Genomic DNA, 25,815 nt, shown 5'->3' on the forward strand with positions numbered 1-25,815 from the left:
TTACTTAGGTGCATCTCACCCAATGAAGCACAATATATACTTGCAGAGATACACGAAGGCATCTATGGCAACCACTCAGGTGGAAAAGCATTAGTAAGGAAAACCCTGAGGATGAGGTACTATTGGCCCAACACCCTCAAGGATGCCCAATAGTTCGCCAAGAGATGTGCCTAATGTTAGGCATACGCCCCAGTTCCCCACTGTCCACCAGAAAAATTATCATCCATCACTTCCCCGTGGCCCTTTGCCCAATAGGGAGTTGACCTGGTCGGTCCTTTCCCACGCCCCAGTTTTGTGAAAGTTTTATGCCAAACGACAATACGATCTCCAAAAATTTGAAAGAGATGTTCGTGGTGCCCTTAATTTTTAAAAGAGCAATGTTACATGCAGTCGTGGAGTGTGTCGAAAAAGAATGGACTTCATTATTAAAAAAATTAATTTTATTTTCATGTGGGTCTCGTATATATTTATTTTTTTAAAGTGATTATGCGGCGCTTACGCACTCGCGACTGCAACTATCATTTCTTCTTTTAAAATAATGCTATATATAGTAGCAACATGATCAGTGTTTTGTGCCGATGGATTGTGCCATTGGCAATAAATTTGCAATGTATTTGGATGACTAAGTCAATACGTACGGGTCATACAAGATAGAATCCATGAAAGTTCAATATTTCACTCACCTTCGTGAAGATTGCATCTCCTTCAAGAACGCCTTTGAACATATCTCCTCCTACATGTTCCACACCTGCAACTTGAGCTAGTTAATAAGCTTTCATCTACATAGCTCTTATTTTTCCAAACCATAATGTTATCTAGCATTTAAACTTAAGATCCAGAATTATTATTCTACAATCTGTACAGAGTTATATCTAATGCTAGCGATATCTGATACGACCTGTGTGAATCCGAGAAGTACGATCTAGTGTTTCCAGGCTTGGGTCAAATGGCAGGTTGACTCAATTAGATGACGTGATTAATAAAAAAGTTAATTGCACCCCAACCCTTAAACTTGCAATTAATTAAACTGCATAGCTGTTTAAATTAAAATTATATTGTTATACAAATCTTAACCTTAAAACTTCAAAAAGTACGCTATTATTGCTACGTGTTAATTTGTTTGTGTATTATACTGATTTAATGAATTTTAATTAGATTTTCAGTAACATTTTGGATTATATCCTTAATTATTCTTACGAATATTTATTTGTTTTGTTATGAATATAGGTGTAAATGATCGTAATTGATACATATATATTATATATAATATGATTATTCCAAGTTATAAATGTAAGAGTTCTATTTGAACTCTATGTCCCACTCACCCATATCATGATAGAGTTTTGAATAGTTCAAAGAGTTATAATGGGATAAAAACTCCTAAGAGATAAGATTGACTCTTAATCTCTAATCATAGTCAAACTCAAAGACTTAGATTTCATGATGGCCAGAAATCTATAAATAGTACTGAGGGGTTAAAGGGTTATCACCTATAACATTAGAGTGTCTCTAGCCATCAGGAGACATGAGTGAGGCCAAGTTGTTAGGGTGATCCTTCTCTCATAGTCAGATTCATTTCTTCATCAAACAGATAGAGAAAGGTACGTCATTTACTGCTATTGTTTATTATTGTGGATCATAGAAAATCAAAGATCCAGTTATTAATGTTCATGTTAAAATATCTAACATGTGGTATCAGAGACAGGTTGTAGATTTTTTATGATCTCAATAAAACATACAGTGAATAAATATTTAGTTTTATATGTGGTTTCGTATATGTGATTTTATCACGCTGAGAAAGACTGAAAATATCGTCCTTTCTATCTGGCAAATAAATTTACGATGGTGATTTTAAACATCTATTTTATGTTTCTTATCAAGAACCACGCACTGATGTATTTCGGTTTGAGTTTTCTTATTTTCTCCCTTTCTGTATTGTTTACACTATGAAAGTGAAGGAAGGAGGTTGAGGAACTGCTGTGTAGCCGCTGAGTGTGGGCAGAGTACCGTGTGTGGTGGCTAGTGTCACCGTGCCAGTGGCTCAACACGTATGGCGGCATAAAGGAGCGGCGTAAGGGTTTGTAAAGCCTGAATGGGTACCGTCGTAGTGATTTTTTCCTTGTTTTTTTGTTTCGATTTGGACGACACAAGAACAGGAGGGTTTTCGGCACTGGGAGGAGGTTGAGAACCTCCTCCACGACATTTCTGTGGTGGCGGCGCAGAGGGCTTTAAAGCCCAGTGGCCGCCGCGGTGTTGATATTTATAATAATAATAAAAAAAAAAGGAAGGGGAAAGAGATCTGGAGGTCAGCGGCAGGAGGAGGATGGAGACACCTTGCCGTCCTCTCCTCGCCAGCAACTCCCATAACCACGGCTGAAGGTTGCGGTAGATCAAAGTTTGAAAAGAAAGGGGCGGCTAAACTGGCTGAAGGAAGAATAAGAAGAAACCCTAGGGTTTCTTCTTAACTTGTAAAGGGCTTGGGCCGTGGGCCTTGGCCCAGACAAAGAGAAAAGAAACGGGCCCTTGTTGTGGCCCAGCCCAGAAGAAAAAAAAAACACAGAATGGGCGGGCCTGTACAGTAGGCCCGACGTGTTGTCCAGCCACCTCAACAATGAACCGGGTTTTAGCCCGGGTTACTGTACCGGTCTGGTCCAGACCCGGATCGGTCAGATTATATTATATTATAATATTATTTTAAAAAAAATCTGAAATTTTATTTCTCTTTTATATACATGTTATTATTATTAAATACATGTATTAAATTTTATTAAATTTTCTATACATATTTTGCTATATACATGTATTAAATTTTCTATACATATTTTGGTATATACATGTATTAAATTAAATTTGATGAATGTTATTATTATTAAAGACATGTATTAAATTTTATTAAATTTTGTATACATGTTATTATTGGTATATACATGTATTAAATTAAATTTTATGCATGTTATTATTGTTAAATACATGTATTAAATTTTATTAAATGTCATATTCATGTTATTATTGTTAAATACATGTATTAAATCTTATGTACATGTTATTATTAAATACATATATGAATTGTTTATTTTGGCTCTCATTAACATGCCATGTATATTTGTTTATCTAATATGAGGCAAATGATTTACATCAAAATTAAAGAAAAGATTGGTTGCCCAAAGGTACAAGATTTTCTTAATTTTGGTGAAAAATCATTAAACTCCATAGTAAGGTGGATAAATTTGGAGTGAACAATTTGTGTGTCAAGATCTACTCCCAAAGGAGGGTCTTGATGACATTACTAGTTCATCCATTAAAGTAAAAGTTGGGGTGAACAATTTGTATGCCAGAGTTTACTCCCAAAGGAGAATTCTGGTGATACAGCTAGTTCATCCATATAATTTAAAGTTGGAAGGAACACTATGTATGCCAAAGTTTACTCCCAAAGGAGAATTCTGGTGATACAACTAGTTCATCCATATAATTTAAAGTTGAAGAGAACACTTTGTATATCAAAGTTTACTCCCAAAGGAGAATTCTGATGATACAACTAGTTCATCCACAGAATTTAATACTAGTGAGAACACTTTGTGTATTAAGTTCTACTCCCAAAGGAGGGTCTTGATGACATTATTAGTTCATACATAATTGATTAAATTCTAATTATTGTTTCTGAGTGTCGAACTCAAAGCATTAATGTGATTAAAATGCTTTTCTTGCAGTAAGTATACAAATATCTTTACAATGTTTTTTGTACGGAATTGACTCTAGTATAGAGAAACATGAGCATATCATATTTACACTAAGAGTTGTAGACCCTTGTTTATCCATTTTAAATCTTTACATCAATTATTATTGAGAATAGTGATAAGAGTCAGAAAAGTACAACATTTTAAGAATATTGGATTAATTACTAGATATCAAACTATAGGAATTTCTTAGTTTTGTACATAATGGTTTACATCAAACCCATTATTATTTTATTAAAGTAATAAGATATGAAAAAATTGGTAGTATGATTGTTAGTTAGATACAAATTTATCTTGTTAATTTGTATGAAAAGTCATTTGTATCTTTTGGGAAATGAGGGAAATGATGATGATGAAAATATAACAATTGTGTCAATTGAAGTTTGAAAGAAACAATGATACATGAAGGTTTATGTGCCATAAGCATGAGACATGATTCGAAGGGAAGGGTAAGTATTTTTTTTGTATAAGTTTCGAATCAGATCTTATACATGTTTATACATTCTTTTAGATTGAACTTGAGTGCAAATATTCATATGTATTTTGTTTGTATAAGTTTCAAATCAAACTCTATAAATGTTGATACTTATTTTAGTGGTTGAACTCGAGTACAAATGTTCAGTTTTTTAAATTGTTTCAAAATGTCATTTTTATTTGTTCCATTTTTCCTTCCAATAAAATTCTTATTTGCCTTTATAATAGTGCTTTTATTAAAAGTTTTTCTTTTTCACCCATATGGCATGTATTGGAACCAAGTGAAAAATGAATTAGGATATTTTTTTTACAATTTGTGGCATAGAATTTGAAACATAATTTGTGACATAAAAGTTTGGAGAATATCTCCAAGAAAAGTTGTAGAGATTAGTAAATAAAATATTTTCCGCATTTAGGTTTTATAATCTCAAGATGTGTATTGATTTGTATAAAAAAAAAACAAATCAAACATATCAAGAATAGATGGTACAATGATAGAGAGTTTATTGAGATAATGCATATAAACGCATGTAAATCTTTTCTCTATAATATTTGATAGATATAAGTATTTCATTACCTTCATAGATAATATTCATGGTATGGATGTATCTATCTGCTACATGAGAAGTCTCAAGCCATTAGTAATTCTTGAGGTACTTCTCATAGGGAGGAAATGCAGCTAGGTAAAAATATGAAAATCATCGAATTGAATTGAAGTAGTGAGTGCCAAGAAAAGTATTATGAGTCAGGTTATAACCTTGACCTATTTTGTTAACTAATCATGTGTAGTAAAATTAGTAAAGACAATGGTATATATCTTAAATTGTGTTCCCAGTAAGTAGCCTCAAAGATTTTTGAAGTTGTGGAACTTAATTTAAGGCTTATACATGTATGAATAGTTAATCTAAGGTAAGGCTTTACAATCCAAATGAAAGAAAGTTGGATCGTATAATAGTTAATAGGTACATTATTGATTATTCATGGAGATCCAAATGATTTAGGTTGTATTATCTCTATTCATAGTTTGAATTTTGAGAAAATTTAAACGTCAGATTCCTTATAGTTGGCAAAATTAGTGAAAGTATAGAAACTAGAGATGTGATTGTTGTGAAGTGCATTCTTGTACTTCGAAATTGCTTATAGTTCATTTTATGATTATCTTAATGATAACATGGAATAACAAACAAATGATCATCTATCTCATCAGAGAAACACCACTGAAGAATTGGCCATGAAGACATCAACATAGGCAACCTCATGTGATCTTCTTGATTTGATTTTAGTTACGTGGTGCATTTTCAAAATTTGAATTTGACATAGAACTAAATGAATGTTTGCATATGTTTTCACAAATTATAGAAATAAGTGATTTTATAAAAGACCGATGCATAAAAGAGTGATTGAAATCCATGAATCAATGTAAAGTCTGTAATTTCGTCTAACTGTCTGAAATGTATAAAAAGTCGAATGTAAATGGGTGTTGGAGACAAGACCCTGACTTTAAAGGTAATGTTGAACGATATAGAGTCAGACTTGCAATTAAGGATTTCACTCAGAAATGAACATTAATTAGAAAGAGATTTCTAATAAACCTGAAAGAACTCATTAAGAATTACTATGGCATTAGTAGCTCATTATGGTCTAGAGTTACATCAAATAGATGTAAAAATAATTGTAGAATACAAGTCTGAAGTCTACAAGAAACGAATAAAATGATTACTTAGAAATGTAACAGTTATTTTGAAAATTGGTATCTGAAATTTGATAATACCAATATTGTTTTAGAATTAAGAAAAATATTGTTAATGTATATACCCGTAAGTCAGTGAGAGCATATTTGTATTTATGGTCATGCATGTATATGACTTTTGACAAGTATGAATTATGGTTTATAGTATAGCATTAAAGTTATGTATCTAAAGAATTTTAAAAATGAAATTTATTAATGATACATCTTTCGTAATTGGGATTGAATTTTAACACCAAAACGATGAGTGTTAAGATTGTCTTAATGTAGTGGCATAGGATTTTGGAAGATTTTACATGAAGAATTGTTGTTCAATAGATACTTTTAAAATAAAATGTGGCATGCTCAGTATTTTACAGTGTCCTCGAAATGATTAAGTTGTTAAGAAAATTTTGTATATGATTGTTATAATAAATCTGATGATTGCACAAACCTGTATAAGGTTGAAGGTCAGTTTTTCAGTTGACATTATTGGTTGTTGCCAAAGTAATCTAATGATGTTTGACCCAAAAGCTGTGAAAAGAGTGCAATGTTATTTGCAAGAAATTAAAGACTATATTGTTGCTTTAAGAAGAACTGATACTCTTAAGGTAACTGTAAATTCAGACCCGATTTTGTGGAATTACGCTAATGATAAAAAATACAGTTATGGTTATATATTTTGCTATCTAGTAGAGTTATTTTATGGAAAAGTATGAGATAAATCTCTTACTGCTTCGTGTGCAATAGGGACTGAGTTTGTGGTATGTTTTGAGGCCACAATGTATGGTATCTAACTGAGGAAATTGATCTTAGGACTTGGAATTGTCGACTTATATCCAAGCCGCTAAGAAAGTATTGTAAGAATTATTCAGAATATTTTTCTCCGAATGATAAGTATTTAATGAAAATTTAAATACATAAGTGTTAAGGAAAAAATACATAAACAAATATGTCCATAACAATAGTGTGTTAATGATTATACTTAAGGGACATGCTGAAAAGATGGGTCGTATGCTTATACCCATGATGTGAACATATTAAAAAGATCATTGATATGCTGAGTATTTTGTTATTGGAAATTAAAAGATATCTATTATGGTTGTTTCTGTTTTCTTATCTTTCTACTTTATATGTACATAGAACAGTGTGGATGAATGACGACAAGATAATGTCTACAATAGACATGAATTGGAACCCAATGCATTATAATATTAGCCTTAATTATCCCAATCAAAGATCATGTTAAATTAAGTTACTGGTGTTGTGGTACATAGAAGGGAATTTATTGATTATATAACAGAAGACCACCATGACTCGCATTAGTAGCTAATTTGATATTAATATTACGAAACTCATGAAATGTATTTTGATCTATGAAAAGTTTTAGGAAATGAATTTGGGCAGTATGGTTAATTTCTTGTAATAAACTCATGAACGGAAAATATCATTTATGGGCGTATGGGCCAAGTGGGAGAATGTAAGAGTTCTATTTGAACTCTATGTCCCACTCACCCATATCATGATAGAGCTTTGAATAGTTCAAAGAGTTATAATGGGATAAAAACTCCTAAGAGATAAGATTGACTCTTGATCTCTAATCATAGTCAAACTCAAAGACTTAGATTTCATGATGGCCAGAAATCTATAAATAGTACTGAGGGGTTAAAGGGTTCTCACCTACAATATTAGAGTGTCTCTAGCCATCGGGAGACACTAGTGAGGCCAAGTTGTTAGGGTGATCCTTCTCTCACAGTTAGATTCATTTCTCCATCAAACAGATGAAGAAAGATATGTTTTTTACTGCTATTGTTTATTATTGTAGATCATAAAAAATCAAAGATCCAATTATTAATGTTTATGTTAAAATATCTAACAATAAAAGGTTGATTCAATTCAACCAATTACGTAATATATTTATAAAAAAGATTTTTTTAATCAAATTTTAACTTGGTAAAATAAGAAGATAGGTAAACAACATTGCAAATTAGGTGGAGATTTATGAATTGAAATCATACCTGGATAAGATGGTGCTTGTTGTACGACATGAGGCAAGTCGAACTTAATGCCCTTGATGTGGGGATACTTAGAAGTAATTGAGTGAAGCGCACCTAGACCACCACCAACATCGACCAATTGCTTGAGTGGCTCGAACCCCTTGTAGGACTCGAGGATCTTCTTAAAAAGCATTGTAGCGTTATTGAGCATAGCTGTGTTAAAAACCTTATTCAACCTGGGGTCCATGCCAGGATACTCGACGGCACTCGTGCCATGAACCCTCTCGAGATTGGAATTCCTCCCAAGAATTGCATCTTTTAGCTGGGGATCTAGGAATAGATTAGGGTTAAATGCCATGATCCATCTAACCATGTTAATTTTAGGACAGTGTTACGTCCACCACTTCCGGCTCCTGCTTATAGTTATCATTAGGTATAATTGGTCTAATTTTTTTTTTATTATCTTTTATATATATATATATATTATACTTTTAAATATTTAAAAAAATCACAATATTATTAAAAATTATTTTCTTACTAAGTAAAAAAAGAAAAAATTTTAAAAAAAAATCTAACTATAACACCAAGCTGTAAGAACCAGTGATGAAAATATCATTTTTCTTAATTTTTAGAGCAGCACTACAGCCACTGCTGATTCCTGCCAGTTATTTTGGTATTTTTTGTAACTTTTTTTTATGTGTATTTTTTTAACACTTATTTTTTTTTAAATTTATTATATTATTAAAAAATAATTTTTTAATTACGAAGTAAAAAAAAAGAAAGAAAGAAATAAAAACATGTCAGCGGTGGGACGTGGGAGCTGGGAGGGGTTGAATTAGTATTATCCTTAATTTTTATATCAGGAAAAAAAAAAAAGATGCACAATCTTAGTAGCACGTGACAGATGGCGAATAGTTTATATCAAAAAGAAGAAGGAAAAAAAAAAAAGAAAATAATCTACACATAACATTTTATATAACAATATGTTAGATAAGTGATATTTTTGTAAAATATCTTATAAAAATAACATAATAATATAAGAATACCCATATTTTATAATGTTATTGTATAATGTGTTATATAATTTATTATGTGTATATCATTACACAATCATAATAGCACGTGGCAGATGGCGAATAGTTTTTGGAGAAAGGTGGTGGGGGAGATAGGGTCTTGCCTAGGCCCGCGACAAAAAATTCTTCATGACTTCATGTTCATTATCTCTAACAAAGTAAAATTAAAAAATAAAGTGAAAGAAAGTCGATAATTTCTATTAGTCGCTTAAACGACATTACATTTTTATTTTTAATCCGAATTGATGCGTTCAAATGCATGGGAACTGGGCACGTGCCTTTTTGGCTTTTAGTAAGTACTTGTGCTTTTTATTTATTTTTATTACTTTTGATGTAAGTTTGAAAAAACAAAGTAAATAGCACGTCAAAGAAGGCCAGATACAGGGCGAAAAGAAATTTGGTTGTTGTGAGAGAGTATAATAACAAACTAAGTTTTGGTATATCTCCAAAGTGTTCAAGCCATGCATGCATCCCATGCATCTCACAGTACACTATCTGCAGCAGAATGCAAGCACTACATGCAGCAGCACTATGTGCAGCAGAGTGCACCAGCACCTCACTCAAACCTGCATCGTACACAACAGCAAAATGCAGCAGCACCCATGCAGACATGCAACGTACACAGCAGCACTCACCACTACAGTCCAAAATCATTGCAACTAACCATCCACCATAAACAATTACATTACCAACTGTATAATGTAAAAAAGACAAAAATGAGTATTTGTTTATCTTGTGTATAAATTGAGAGGTGCTGCCTCATTGTAAAGTGTGAAGGTTTTTTTATCAATATACAAATTCTAGCATGGTATCAGAGAATACCTAAGGACTCATCGCCCATCATGACTAACTCATCTAGCTCTTTTCCTCCTCCTCGCCCCCTCTTCCTCCTCCTCCACGGTCTCCAACCCCTTCTCCATCTCTATCTCTACCCAACTTTTCCCATATATTATCTATCGAACTTAATCCTGATAATATCTCCTATGGAAAGTTCAACTTGTTCCTTACTTAAAAGGCCAACGTCTTTTTTAAGTTTGTGGATGGTTCCCATCCAGCTCCACCAAGCCAGCTTCCTAATTCCTCACCCAATCCCGAGTAAGATACTTGGGTCCAACAAGACCAGATTGTTATGTCAGCCTTGATTACTTCCTTGTCTGAATCTGTTATAGCTCAAGTTGTAGGTTGTGCTTCAGCCCGTGAAGTTTGGAAATCCCTTGAATCCACTTATGCATCTTCCTCTCAAGCTCGTTTGATGCAAACTCAACTTCAACTAGCATCTCTTAAAAAAGGCTCAGATTCCATTTCAGCTTATTTTCAAAAAGCAAAAGGATTAGCTGACATTATGGCTATTGCAGGAAGGCCTCTCCCCTCCAATGAATTTGTTCCCTACCTTTTAGCTAGCCTTGACCCCGATTACGATGCCTTAGTATCATCAGTAGCCACTCGGATTGAGCCCATTCCAACTGATACCTTGCTCGGACATCTCCTTGCTCATGAGGCCTAAATGCAGCATCATGCTGCAACAGCTTCTTTATTTTCCCCTCCTGAAATGTCAGCTAACCTTTGATCTCGATCATCTCCTTCATTCAGTCGAGGTTGTGCAGCATGTGGCCGTAATAACTTTGGCCGTAATCGTGGAAATGGTTGCCCAAATAGGGGTCGTGGTAACTCTGGTTTTCCAGGTATGTCTCAAAATACTTCTCCACCTCCATTGTCTGACTCTAGACCAGTTTGTCAAGTGTGCAACAAGCTTGGTCACACTGTCCTCACTTGCATTTACCACTTCAATCAAGCATATACTTTTGTGGCTCCAACTTCAGCTCACTACACCAACTATAACCCAAACACTGCCTGGTACCCTGACACAGCGGCAACAAATTACGTTACGAGTGACCTCACAAATTTGAACTTGCATGCTGCGGATTACACAGGTGTTGAGCAATTACAAGTTGGTGATGGCTCATCTGTGCCAATATCACATTCTGGTTCAGCCCTCTTCCCATCTTCTTCTTCCAAATTTCTTTTAAAAAAATTGTTGTGTTCCTCTCTTTACAAAAAATTTAATCTCAGTTAGACAATTTTGTTCTAACAATAATGTGTTCTTTCAATTCTTCTCAGATCAGTTCTATGTGAAGGATTGCAATACAAGGACCCTTCTGCTCCAAGGGACAACAGCTCCTAATGGTCTCTATACCTTCTCTCCACAACCTCCTCAAGCGTACTCAAGTTGTCCTTCCCTGTCACAATGGCATGCACGGCTTGGTCACCCATCCTTCAAGATTGTCAAGTCTATTCTTGCTAAACATGGTATTCCATTTGATGAATTTTCAACTATGAACTTTTGTAATGGATTTGCTATGGGAAAAGATCACCGAAAACCTGCTCATGCTAGAGTCACAAAATCTGTTGCACCTTTTCAATTAATCTTTATTGATTTATGGGGTCCTTCACCTCATGTTTCAAATGAAGGCTTTCGGTTCTATATCTCTTTTGTAGATGATTACTCAAGGTACACATGGTTGTTTCCCATGCAACATAAATCACAAGCTGTGTCCATCTTTCTCAAATTCAAATCTTATGTTGAGTTACAGTTCAACACAAAAATTAGACAAATGCAAACTGATTGGGGAGGGGAGTTTAGACCTTTTTTCTGAAATCCTCTCTAACTCATGCATCATTCACAGAATAAATTGTCCACATGCTCACACTCAAAATGGCATCATAGAGCGAAAGCATAGGCACATTGTGGATTCAGGCTTAGCACTACTTGGTGACGCCTCCATTCCACTTACCTTTTGGCCTTATGCATTTCAACATGCCATACATTTAATCAACATACTTCCATCCTCCTCCCTTCATAACGCATCACCACACCTCCTTCTTCACAACACTGAGCCTAATCTTCAATTCATCCGTGTGTTTGGATCAGCAATTTGGCCGTTAATCAGTCCTTTTAACAAGCATAAATTTGACTATTGGGCCGTGCAATGTGTTTACCTTGGTAAAAGCCAAAATCATCAAGGTTGCATCTGCTATCATATACCAACTAAACGTGTGTATATTTCAAAAGATGTTCAACATGATGAAAACTCATTTCCCTTTACCAATGTATCTCAGCCAAAAACTCCACCTGAACCTCAACTTGCATCTCTTCCATTCATCAATCTCAATTCAGCTTAAGATCAACCAACTCCATCTATCCTTGGCCCACCAACCAACCCACCTTCCTCCCCATCATCTTCTACCTCAGCTCAAGCCCCACTCCCGACACTCAACTCTGAAAATCTGCAGCAAGTAAGTTCAATGGTGACACGCTCTAAAACTAATTCTGCTTGCCCTCGTCAGTTCACTGATGGCACAATTAGATGGCCACCTCCACGAGCTCATATCACCACGGTCTCTTTAATTCTTGAAACCCCAACATGCTACTCAACAGCCAGCAAGTATCCTGAATGGAGACAAGCCATGACAACTGAATTCAATGCTTTATTGGCAAATGATACATGGTCTTTAGTATCTCCCTCGGAAGCTCTCAATGTGGTTTCATGCAAGTGGGTGTTTCGTACGAAAAGACTATCCAATGGAAAACTTGAAAGAAGGAAAGCTTGCTTGGTGGCGAAAGGGTTTCTCCAACAGTCCGGTATTGACTATGATCAGACATTCAGTCCTGTTGTTAAAGCAACAACAATCAGATTAGTTTTGGCTCTAGCAATGAATAAAGGATGGCCAATCACACAATATGATGTCCAAAACGCGTTTCTACATGGACCACTATCTGAAACTGTGTTCATGACAACCACCGGGGTTCATTCATCCTCAATACCCAACCCACGTATGTAAGTTACGGAAAGCCATTTACGGCCTTAAGCAATCTCCAAGGGCATGGTATTCACGTTTAAGTCAAAAATTGGTTGATCTTGGATTCTATATATCATCGGCTGACTCTTCACTATTTGTTTATATTAATGGCAGTGATATCATTTATGTTCTTGTTCATGTAGATGATCTACTTGTAACATGATCCAATTCAACTCTCATTGCTCACATGCTTAAGGCTTTAAAGCTTGAATTCCCAATCACAGACCTTGGCCACTTACATTTCTTTTTAGGAATTGAGGCAACATACTCTCCTGATGGTCTCCTACTTACACAGAGTAAGTATATCTCAGATTTACTTCAAAAGACAAACATGAGTGCATCAAAGCCAATCAAAACTCCAATGGCTACCTCGGAGAAACTAAGCCTGCATGATGGCAATCTGTTTGAAGACCCATCACTGTATAGAAGCACCGTCAGATCCCTTCAATACTTATCTTTCACAAGGCCTGACTTGGCCTTCGCTGTCAACAGGGTATGCCAGTACATGCATGCCCCTAGAGTACCACACTAGCAAGCTGTGAAGAGGATATTATGCTATCTCAGACACACCTCTGAATATGGCCTCTTATTCTCTAAATCAGATTCCATGAACATCACAGCATTCTCAGACGTGGACTGGGCAGGGTTCGGATGACAGAAAATCAACCAACGCATACTATGTCTTCTCAGGCTCTAATTTAATCTCATGGTCCTCCAAGAAACAACAAACAATCGCCAGGTCATCTACAGAAGTAGAATTCAAGGTTGTAGCAAACGCTACTACAGAGATTATTTGGATCCAACAGTTATGCCGTGATCTTGGTATTCATCTTTCCACTGCTCCAACATTACTCTGTGACAACTTGGGTGCAATGTATTTATCCTCCAATCCAGTATTTCACGCAAGAACAAAACATGTGGAAATCGATTTCCACTTCGTACGAGAAAGGGTCCAAAACAAGTCACTATCTGTGGCTTTTATTTCAGGAAAAGAGCAGTTTGCAAACCTGCTTACCAAGCCACTTTTTGTCGCAAGGTTCCAGTTGTTATGTTCAAGTCTTTACCTATGTCCATCGCAGCTTAACTTGAGGGGGGCTGTTCAAGCCATGCATGCATCCTATGCATCTCACAGTACACCACCTGCAGCAGAATGCAAGTGCTACATGCAGCAGCACTATGTGCAGCAGAGTGCACCAGCACCTCACTCAGACCTACATCATACACAGTAGCAAAATGCAGCAACACCCCATGCAAACATGCAACGTACACAACAGCACTCACCACTACAGTCCAAAATCATTGCAACTAACCATCCACCATAAACAATTACATTACCAGCTGTATAATGTAAAAAAGACATAAACGAGTATTTGTTTATCTTGTGTATAAATTGAGAGGTGCTGCCTCATTGTAAAGTGTGAAGGTTTTTTATCAATATACAAATTCTAGCACTCAACAACATGAAAAAAGATCAATTTTTTCATTAAAAAAAAAAAGAAAAAAAAAAAAAAAAAAAGAGTTACAACTCCGGATAGAGAAAGGGGAAGAGGGAAGACGCCCAGGGTAGTCCAGCCCAGCTACCTGAAAGCGATGCAGCGTCGTGCTCCCCCGCCTAGATCAGCCGATGTGATATGCCACTAAGAGATGCACCGAAGTCGTCTAGCAACCCCTCGCCTAGTCCCTCTCTCCCCGATCTCCTCCCTCAACATCCAAATAAAAAACAAAAAATCCAAAATCAGATCTTGGATCATCTTCAACAACATGAGAAAAAAGAAATATTTTTTCATAAATATGTAAATCACCCAACTAAAAAAAAGCCACAACTCCGGACAGAGAGAGGGGAAGAGGAAAAAAATGAGGAAGGATAAGATCACAAAAATCCATTTACAATCTTCAAACCAATTCAATGGTATGAAAAAAAAAGAAAAAGAAAAAAACTCAATGATACAGAAAACAAACCTGAAGAGAGAATACGAACTTAAAAAGGGAAGATGCAGAGAAGAGAGTGAAAAAGAAGAAGAGAGAAGTGGGTCACTTCGGTGAGAAGAAAGAACGTGTAGCAGCTCAATAAAGGACAAAACATTCAACCAGAAGCGAAAAAGCATAAAAATATGTACTGATACAACCGGCAAAATATAAAGGAGAAAAATAATAAACCAAAACAATCTAAAACTCAACGGATAAAAATGTCAAAAAAGCAAAACCTAATTGGAAAGACATCGACATTACTGTTTTCAAAGCTGCGATAGTCATGTAACGTTGATTTAACGGGGAGTAACGGAAAACAAGAATTTCCATTTAGTATCGGTTTCATAGCCACTTATATAATAGTAGAGATATATATATATATATATATATATTTATATATGTTAAGAAAAGCTTTTATTTTTTATTATTAATTATTGGCAATTCTAGATTTGGGAGCACGTGGCCCGCTACAATTCTGAAGCTGGGCGATTTTATCTTGTTTGATATTCGTGTATTTCAGAGAAAGTGTTATTACCGTAAAGAATTTTATAAATTTCTAGATTAATAAAATTTTATATAATAGGTTAGATTTAATTTACAACAAAATAATTTTACAGTTAATTTACAAATTATATTTTACGACATTTTTTTTGTAACCAAACCATTTCACTTATTTTTAAGTATACATTATGGATCAAGACAAAGCTAACTTAACTATGCATATATAAATAGAAGTAGAAGAAATAAATAAAAATACCAAGGGAAAATAGGTACAGACCAGCTAGCTAAGAAGACCTTGTATTGAAGGAGGGCCATCACAGGGCGGAAGGAGACCCCGTCTTGGTCAGGAACAAAGTGTTTAGACACAGGTGAAAGAGCGTAGAGTCTCTGAAAAGACCCAGCACCATCAGCACCCGCAGAGCAACTCAGCACAGAATGGCTGGTTAGCATCCTGAGGATGCGGTCCAGCATCTTGGGTAGGGCTGTTCACCCGCCCCGGTTCGACCCGAAAATTGATATTCTGATCTGAACCGATTCAAAGCTCTTCTGTTTGGCCGTTTAACCGAATACCCGATTGTCCGACCTGAAATGTTTTTCGGAATAAACAGGTATTCTGACCCGAATTTTTTTTTTTTTAAATGATATAGAATAAAATAAAGGCATTTTGATAGATTCCAAATCATCATTTGTACCTTTCAACGAGAAAAAATCCATTTATAAATCTGTTTGTTAAAGCATTCATCATTGGTTCTCCCAGGCATAACATCTGAACCAAAAAATTATACTGCACATATCTTTTAACTTGACCGCTAGAGAACAATATTTACAATTCAATCCAGGCTCAGTAGCGGCTACATTGATAGGTATTCCACCTTAGAAACTTCCTGCAACACAATCTGCCTTCTACAAAATCTACATCAAATGGAACACAAATAAGATTAGTTCACCTTGTTGTTTGACACAATTATGGCAAAAAAAACTCAAATGCACAAATTTTCTGTGAGAACAAGAAAATGTACATCACAAACAGAAAAGAAACAGATCTGGATCAGCTCAAAATAGCATCAGCCTTAAACATAAAACAATACCCATTAAAGAGAAAAAGCAAACCAAAAAGATCAATGCATTGCCAAATTAAAAAACTACAACTTGAGAAAAAGGGCGACAAGGTAGTAGAGACTGTATAATGTAAGGAACTAAAACAGTGGTAATTTGAGCAAGGAAAAGATGAAGAGCAGATCAATGGAAGAAAAGTTTCGTCTCCATTGTTTTGTCAAAATTTGTTACTGTACAAGTCTGTGCTCTCGGGCATATATACAGAGAGCCTTTCAACAAACTAACAACCTAAACAGCTCACACTATGCCAGCTAATTAATGTGTACAAAAAGAATAAAAGAATTATAAAAGCATACGACAATAAAATGGAAAAAACTGAATGTATGAAACGACTTGCAGTTTTAGTCTTGGTCTATATCTGTTAACACCCCCCCGCAAGATGGAGAATAGTAATTACTATTCCCATCTTGGACAAGTGTGCTTGAAGAAGATAGGATGGTAAAGCTTTGGTGAATGTATCGGCCAGCTGTGCTTGAGATGAAACATGAGCTGTAGTTAGACTTCCTTCTTGAATTTTATCACGTATCAAATGACAATCAAGTTCGATATGCTTGGTTCTCTCATGGAATATCGGATTTGCAGCAATGTGAAGAGCTGCCTGGTTGTCACAGTAGAGAATGGCAGCTTGTGGATGAGAAACACCAAGATCATGGAGAAGATATCGAAGCCAAGTGAGTTCGGAAGAGGTGGCAGCCATGGAGCGATATTCAGCTTCAGCTGATGATCTTGAGACAACCGTTTGCTTCTTAGTTTTCCAGGAAATAAGTGATTGTCCTAAGAAAACACAATATCCTGTTGTAGATCGACGGGAATCCGGGCAAGAAGCCCAATCCGAGTCATAATAAGCTGTAAGTTGAAGCTGAGAAGAGGATGGGAGCAAAAGGCCTTGAGCAGGTGCAGTTTTAATGTATCTTAAAATACGGTAAGCTGCTGCCAGGTGTGAGGAAGAAGGCTGATCCATAAATTGGCTTAATAACTGAACAGCAAAACAAATGTCGGGACGGGTTATTGTGAGGTACAACAATCTACCAATTAACCTTCGAAAGATACTAGGATCAAGAAGTGGAGTGCCTTCAGACTTGCTGATTTTGAAATGTTGATCCATAGGCAGTTTAAGGGCTTGCATCCAAGCATACCTGAATCTGCCAAAATGTCTAAGGCATATTTCCTTTGACAAATGTGTATGCCCTTTGAAGATCTAGCAATTTCCAACCCCAAGAAATAACGAAGACAACCAAGGTCTTTAATCTTGAATTTTTTATTCAAAAAAGTTCTTAGAGAAGCAATGGAATCATTGGAATTGCTAGCAACCAGAAAATCATCAACATAAATCAGCAAAGCAATAAAACTGTCCCCTTCATGCTTAGTAAACAAGCGTCAGACTTTGACTGAATAAAACCAAAGGCAATGAGGGATGAAGTGAGTTTAGAGTTCCATTGCCGTGAGGCTTGCTTGAGACCATAAAGGCTTTTAAGTAATTTGCAAACCTGATTTGGTTTACCTTTAGTGTATCCCGGGGGTTTCTTCATGTAAATTTCTTCATGTAAGTTACCATTAAGGAAGGCATTATTTACATCAAATTGATGCAAATACCATCCTTTGATGGCAGCAACACTAAGAAGGCATCTAACAGTTACAAGCTTTGCAACAGGTGAGAAAGTTTCAGTGTAATCTATGCCTTCTTGTTGAGTGTAGCCTTTAGCTACAAGTCTAGCTTTAAGTCTTTCTACAGTACCATCAGACTTGAATTTAATGCGATAGACATACTTACAACCAATTGCTTCTTTCCCTTTAGGCAAATCAGTGATGGTCCAAGTATGATTATTTTCCAAAGCTTCAATTTCAACATCCATAGCTTTGCACCACTCAGGATCTTTAATTGCTTGTTTATATGAAGTTGGCTCATTTTGAATGGAAATGGATGAGGAAAAAGCTTGAAAAGAAGGATTAAAGTGCTTGTAAGATAAGCAATCAGAGAGAGGAAAGGACTTACCATTTAATAAAGGACCTGTTTCGGAGTCTGATTGCTGAGGTGAGGCAAGCCTGACTTGTGTGCAGTGAAAATCCTTCAGATATTGAGGAGCAGTTTTGTGTCTGGTGGATCTGCGAATTGCAGGGGCAGCAGGCAAAGGAATAATGTGATTGACTGGTGAAGAAGGGGGGGAGAGGGAAGAGGGAGTAAGGCAATCAGCAGAGACAATGGGAGAAGTATGTTGTGAAGGAGAAGAACTTATGGGAGTAGAAGGGTTGGAAGTTGAAAAATCTGAGAAAGGTGCTAAGGGAGGAGAAAAAATGGGTGTAGGTAAGTTTGTGGAAGGAGGTAAGAGAGATGTTTGAAAAGGATAAGTAAATTCATGAAAAGTAACATCCCTTGAAATGAATATGGTGCTAGTTTTGAGATCCAAAAGTTTGTAGCCCTTGGTACCAAAAGGATAACCAAGGAATGCACATGCACGACCTCTAGGGTCAAATTTTTTTCTGTTTTGGATAAGTGTGGCAACAAACCATAGGGAACCAAAAATTCTCATATGAGCATATTCGGGTTTCTTTTTGAAAAGAAGCTCATATGGGGTTTTATTGTTTAGAATGGGTGAGTGAAGCCTATTAATAATGTAAGTGGCTGTAAGGATGGATTCAGTCCAGTAAGTTAGAGGAAGACCAGCTTGAAAAAGAAGGGCACGAGCCACATTTAATAAGTGCTGGTGCTTCCTCTCAACAATACCATTTTGTTGAGGGGTTGCCACACAACTTTTGTGATGAATAATTCCTTTTTGATTGAAAAATTCTTGCATGTTAAATTCAGCACCATTATCACTTCTTAGAATTTTAATTTTCACTTGGAATTGTGTTTCAACAAGATTGTAAAAGGCTTCAATGCATTTTCTTGTTTCAGTTTTGGCAGCAAGCAAATAAAGCCATGTAGTTCGTGAAAAATCATCAACAATAGTTAAGAAATACTTGGAGCCATCATGGGCAATGGTGGAACAAGGGCCCCATAAGTCACAATGAATGAGCTCAAAAATTCTTGATGAAGAGTGTGAACTATCAGGAAAAGGTAAACGATTAAGTTTAGCTATGGGGCAAATCGTGCAAGATTTTTCATTAATAGATGAAAGTTGCTTCTGTACAAGAGAATCTGAAATTAACTGTAATCGAGGAAATGATAAATGGCCTAGGCGACAATGCCATAGGTGAGTATTAGAAACAGAGTTTGCAATGGAAGTAAAACAATTGAAATTGTTGTTTTTGCTGTATGAATTTGTTGAGAGGAAAGTAGATAGAGTTGAGGGGAGAACTTCTTTGCAAATGAGGTGGTATAAGCCATGCTTGAGCTCACCCTTCCCAATCGTTATCCATGAGTGCAGGTCCTGAATAAAACAGTGAGTAGAAAAGAAGAGCAAACAACAATTGAGAGTAGAAGTTAGTTTGTTTGCCGAAATAAGGTTGAAGGAAAAAGATGGTACACAGAGAACATCATGTAAAACGATAGAGGTCGTTAACTGAATTGTTCCAATGTGTGTAACAGGGGCGGAATTGCCATTAGGCAATTTCACAAAATAATTAACCGTGGATGTGATGGAGGTAAAAAAGTTGGTGCTGTAGACCATGTGATCTGTAGCACCTGTGTCGAGTATCCAATTGATGGAAGATGTATGTGCGAATTTGTGTGTGTGTGTTGACAAAGAAATGAATGTACCAGACATTTTGGAACATGATGCTGTATGAAGAGAGGAGTGGGTGGATTTCTGGAGTGAATGGCAGAAGCCGCAATTGGAGAATCCTGAGGTTGGATCAATGCCATTAGTTGCTGATATTGTTGCTTAGTCAAACCAAATTTGTCATCACTGTTGTCTTCAGAGTCATTAGCAAATGAAAGAGAAGTCTGATTTGCAAGGAAGCCAGAGTTCTGCTGCTGCTTGGTATGATATTTGTGGCCAGGTGGATATCCATTGAGTTTGTAACATTTCTCAATGGTGTGGCCAGTCAAGTTACAATGTGAGCAGACTGGAGGCTCAGCATTGCCAGCCTTGAAACAGGTCTCGAAGGTGTGACCAGTGATTTTACAATGGCTGCAATATGGACGATCTTTTTTGAAGGATTGGTTTGGTTTAGAAATAAATTTGGAAGGTTTCTTGACTGCCATAGCCATGGTTTCGGGGGATGGGGTGTGGGAGGTCATTTGATGGTGTCGTTCCTGCTGTTGGATGAGAGAAAATACTTTGGGGACAGGGGGAATCGGATCCATAAGCATGATCTGGTCTCGGATGGGAGAATAAGAGTCGTTGAGACCCATTAAAAATTGCAGCACACAATCTCTTTGATATCTATCCAGCAAGGTTTTCATAGTACCACAATTGCAAGAGGGAATGGGATCGTATACTGAGAGCTCATCCCAGAGGGCTTTCAATTTGCCATAGTAAATACTTATAGGATCGTGGTCTTGAAGCAGAGCAGCTAGAGCCTTCTTGAGTTGGTAAATACGGGGACCATTTTGTTGAGAAAATCGTTCTTGAAGATCCATCCAGATTTCTTGAGCATCATCAACAAAGAGAAGGCTGGGCTGGAGAGAAGGACTGATGGAGTTTTGGAGCCAAGAAACTATCATGTCGTTACAGCGCTCCCAAAGTGCAAGTAAAGGGTCTGTCGGTTGGGATGGTTTTAGGAGTGAGCCGGTGATAAAACCGAGTTTGTTTTTCGCACGAAGAGCACGACTCATTGAGCGAGACCATGTGGCGTAATTGTCTGTGGTAAGAAGGTCAGCGACAAGGGTTAGGGCTGGGTTATCACCATGGTCAAGGTGGTATGGATTCGCCGGATCACTAAGATTAAGATATGGAGATGATGTGTTTGATTTTGGGTTTGAGTGAATTTCAGAAGAATCGGAGCTAGGAGTTGCCATTGAAAGTGCTCTCCCTGGCTCTCTGATACCATGTAAGGAACTAAAACAGTGGTAATTTGAGCAAGGAAAAGATGAAGAGCAGATCAATGGAAGAAAAGTTTTGTCTCCATTGTTCTGTCAAAATTTGTTACTGTACAAGTCTGTGCTCTCGGGCATATATACAGAGAGCCTTTCAACAAACTAACAACCTAAACAGCTCACACTATGCCAGCTAATTAATGTGTACAAAAAGAATAAAAGAATTATAAAAGCATACGACAATAAAATGGAAAAAACTGAATGTATGAAACGACTTCCAGTTTTAGTCTTGGTCTATATCTGTTAACATATAAAGAAGGATGTATTAGTAAAGAAAAATCAGAAGCTAGTCTTCATTCCTGAAAGCTCTTCTCATTCAAGTCCATTCATGTATGCTCTCTCCTTGGCAAAAGCTAGTCTACTTGTCAAGAAATGGTCCAAACATCTGTTATTAGATATATCAGTTCGTCTGCAAGATACAACCCTGTTTGGGCATTACTTATCACAGCAACCATTTCAAATTTTGAAAGCTATAGATCGCAAGAAACAGATTAAGACCCACTATGAAGAATTTCAAACACCCACAAAAACGAAAAAACCCCCACAAAAACATCCAAAAATCCCACATCAGAATAAAAACACCCACACAAAAAATACTAGAAAAAAAATGAAAGATTTAGAGAGAGAAAGACATTTGTAAATTGTAGATTTGTAAACATATAGTGGGTATTTGGATTATTGATTATGCCGAAACCCAAACCCAACCTAACCTTCAAATAATTCTTACCTTAGAAAGTGAAGATGCGCTTGAGTCTCACAGAATGAGAGAAACATGGAGATGGGACTTGGGAGACAGAGTGAACTCAGTGAGAATGAGGGAGTGAGCTGAAAAAGTGAGACATAGAGAGAGCTCAGAGAGGAGAGGAGAAAGGGTTAGTGTCTAAGAGGGTAGAAATGAACGAATAAACGACGCTTTTCGTTTAAAATCAGGTAATGGGTAATACCCGTTAAAATGAAAAAACGGTGCGGCCATTTCCGTTTCCGATTTTACCCGTGAACGGGTCGGGTATTCGACTGTTTTGTTCAGCCCTAATCTTGGTTGCCTCAGGATTTGTGGTGGGCATCTCTATTGGGATCTGTGAGGGGGAGAGCTTAGGCGCTCCATGACCTGCTTGGCCAGGATTTTGAAAACGCCGAGCTCAATGGCCGTTTGCAGGGCCATGGGCAGCACAAGTGAGTTTGCCAGTTGGCCGGTGTAGACGAAGCTCTCATCTTCTTCTTTTTGGTCACCATCAAGATTGCTTGGGTGGGATGCCGTATGAGATGCCACTATAGAATCTGGACTGAACTCTGTTTTGATCACAAATTGGAAATTTATTAGATCATTGGTAGATTTATAAGGGCCAATTATTATTATTATTATTATATTATTTTCAAGGAGTGGGGTCGGTTCGAACTGTTTGTTCCATGCGAGACCAGAGCCAAATTATTGAAGTAGGTCATTTGTGCCATAAAAGTAACCGTACATGCATGTCCTCCCAAAAAAAAAAAAAAAAAACAGTAGGACAATCTCATACGTGAGTGAAATAATATTAAAATTTTATGAATAATAATAAAATAATTTGTGAATAATAATAAAATAATTTGAGTTAAATATTTTTTAAATTTTAGAAAATGAGAGAGAAAAAGTTGAATAAAAAATATTATAAAATTAAAATATTATTAAAATATAGTTTTATAATATTATTTTTATATATAATTTGAAAAAGTTGATTTTTTTTTTTTATTTGAAAGTTTGAGAAAGTTGTAATGATCCGATTAAAATGTTTGTATTTGAATTATATTTGAAAAGGAGATGGGATGAGATGAGATGAGATTTATTTCCAAAATAAAGGCTATTGTATGGTTTGATGAACACATTATATAATTCAATAATGTGTACCCAACATAAATGTAGAGGGCTACATGACCTTCAATGGGAACCCAACTGATCTCATTAAGATTATTGTGCTATGATACCATTGATTCTGAACAAACATAAAGGAAGATTGTTATTTTTTTTACCTCACTTTGGTTAGTTTTGACCAAACATAGTTCTATTTTAGTTTTGTCAGAGACGTGTTCCACCGACTGTTCAATCTACAACAACAATTGAGGGTGGCATGGTTCCCAATGCACCTATGATACCTAAGTTAGTAATTGGTAAATTGAGTTAACACAAAAGTATTGGATGATAGAGTTGCCTGAGATTATCATCTCCTTTTCGATATATAGGCGTGAATGTTAGTGATAAGTACAGGATATCCATTCAATCTTATGGTTTCCCTTATCGGTTTAAGTGATTGACATTGATACCAATAGGAAATTATCCAACAATATGACAAGCTTCTTGTTGTTTCCTTGGGACAGTTATCCTTTCTTAACAGGTCGGTGGTTACCGTGTCAATCCATATTGCAAACAATCCTCTATGATCTTAATTTTATATTCTTTGGGCCTCCTTCTTGGGCTTGGATTCATTGGGGCAATAAAAGTCCCTCCAGTTACCCTACTAATTCTCGTCGCATGGACGTGGCGGGAATTAAATAAGCGGAAGGACTAACGCTCGCCTTGGGCATGAATTTAATAAGTACCCTGCTTGACGATTCACATTCACGAGGCTTTGAGGGTTTTAATGACTACCCTACTTCATGGCATGTGTCCCCATGCTTTGGGGAAGATGTAACTGCTCCACGTCCTCTTTCCATCACATCATTAGATCGTGTAAGGATGTCATTGTCAACCTCTTCATTTTCCCATTCAAAAATCACAAGATATGTACTTTGGTTATCAAGTAATATGATACAAGATTCACTGTTTCTTTGTCCTTGTACAAACTTTTGCACTTCTCCCTCATTCTTGTAATTTTTGAATTGTTGCTGGCTTGATTCTCTAATAGGGGTCAGAGGGTTTTGGGACTCCCAGGCGCTCTCTGAGATTCTATAATCAGCTAAGTGTCATTGATGAAAGTGTAACTCATTTGGATATTGGAAAAACGAGGAAATTTGATATTGGGCTGAGTTCTGGGAGCTTTGGGTCCCGCAGGTATCCTAAATTCGATAGTAGTATTGAGGGAGTTGGAGGCCAAAGACGATCTCAGAGGGTTTATAATCGCTTTACATGAATATGTTGAGAAGAGTGGTAGCATGACTAGCACTTTGGATAAAGACGAAACAGATTACTGGGCTTACGAAAGGTTGGACAAAGGAAGAAGAAAGGGCATTGCAGAGAGCATACTTTGTATTAGCCTAGACCACTCTGCAACACACTCAGCCTCACTGCAGCAACACACACACAGGCATCACAATAGTGAAATTGTTTATAGAATATCGCTGTAGAGTATAGTTATTGGTTGTTATTCTCTACTGTATTTGTTGTTATCCTTCGCTGTTTTCGATAACAACTTTTATTCCTTGATTCTCTGTAGTCTATATATAGACTGAGCCACTATGAATGATATATGAAAATGAAGAAATTCTTCTCTTAGACTTGCTGTCAAACATGGTATCAAGAGCCACACGAGTAAGCTGTCAACTCTGATCCATGGCCTCGTATTCCTCCTCTCCTCCTTCTGCCATTCCCTCCATTACATCCTCCTTCTCCCACATCGTCACCACCAAATTAAATACTGAAAATTACCTCCTATGGAAGGTCCAAATGTCTGCCTACTTACGAGGCCAAGACTTATACTCCTATGTTGATGGCACTCTGCCCTCCCCACCATAATTTCTCACAGATAACTCAGACCCAACTACAAAACCCAACCCATATTTCTTGACCTAGAGACGCACTGACCAATTAGTTTTAAGTATTCTTTTCTCATCTCTCTCATAATCAATTCTTGGTCATGTCCTCTCCTTTGTCACAGCTCGTGCACTTTGGAGTTCCCTTACTTCTATGTTTTCCTCTCACTCATTGGCCAAGGAATGTCAGGTTCGATTCCAACTCACTAATCTCTTGAAAGAAGGACGAGTAGTAGCTTATGCTTCGTAGTAGCTCAAGAATCACGAGCATAATTATCCCACTCATAACTTGGAATTAGATGTAGTAGTTTTCAAGATCTGGAGACACTACCTGTATGGAGAAAAATGTGAGGTGTTTACGGATCATAAGAGCTTCAAGTATCTATTTAGTCAAAAGAATTTAAATGAGGTAAAGAAGGTGGGTCGAGACAATACGTGATTTTTAGTGTGAGATTAAGTATCACCCTGGAAAAGCTAATGTAGTAGCAGACGCCTTTAGTCACAAGACTCAGACCAAATCGCCATCGTTATTGGTGGAGATGCAGAGTTTGTTAATTGAAATTCTACCAAGGAATGTTGTACTGACAATAGTGCAAGAAATAGTCTCGTTAACCGAGGAAGAGATTCGAGAAGGAAAATGTAAAGATGATAAGCTGGAAGGGTTTCGACA

The 25,815-nt window shown here is 36.6% G+C and overlaps 1 long non-coding RNA gene and 1 pseudogene across 1 annotated transcript; both read right to left on the reverse strand.

Moving 5' to 3' along the window:
* Positions 1–176: 176 nt before the first annotated feature.
* Positions 177–24,259, reverse strand: LOC121267212 (annotated as a pseudogene).
* Positions 15,976–22,300, reverse strand: LOC121267440. The gene is made up of 2 exons (XR_005940998.1): positions 22,153–22,300; positions 15,976–16,243 (listed from the first exon to the last, which is right to left on the reverse strand). It is a non-coding gene; the product is annotated as an uncharacterized LOC121267440 (long non-coding RNA).
* Positions 24,260–25,815: the final 1,556 nt, after the last annotated feature.

This window comes from Juglans microcarpa x Juglans regia, chromosome 5S (assembly GCF_004785595.1).
Source record: "Juglans microcarpa x Juglans regia isolate MS1-56 chromosome 5S, Jm3101_v1.0, whole genome shotgun sequence".
Lineage (NCBI taxonomy): Eukaryota > Viridiplantae > Streptophyta > Magnoliopsida > Fagales > Juglandaceae > Juglans > Juglans microcarpa x Juglans regia.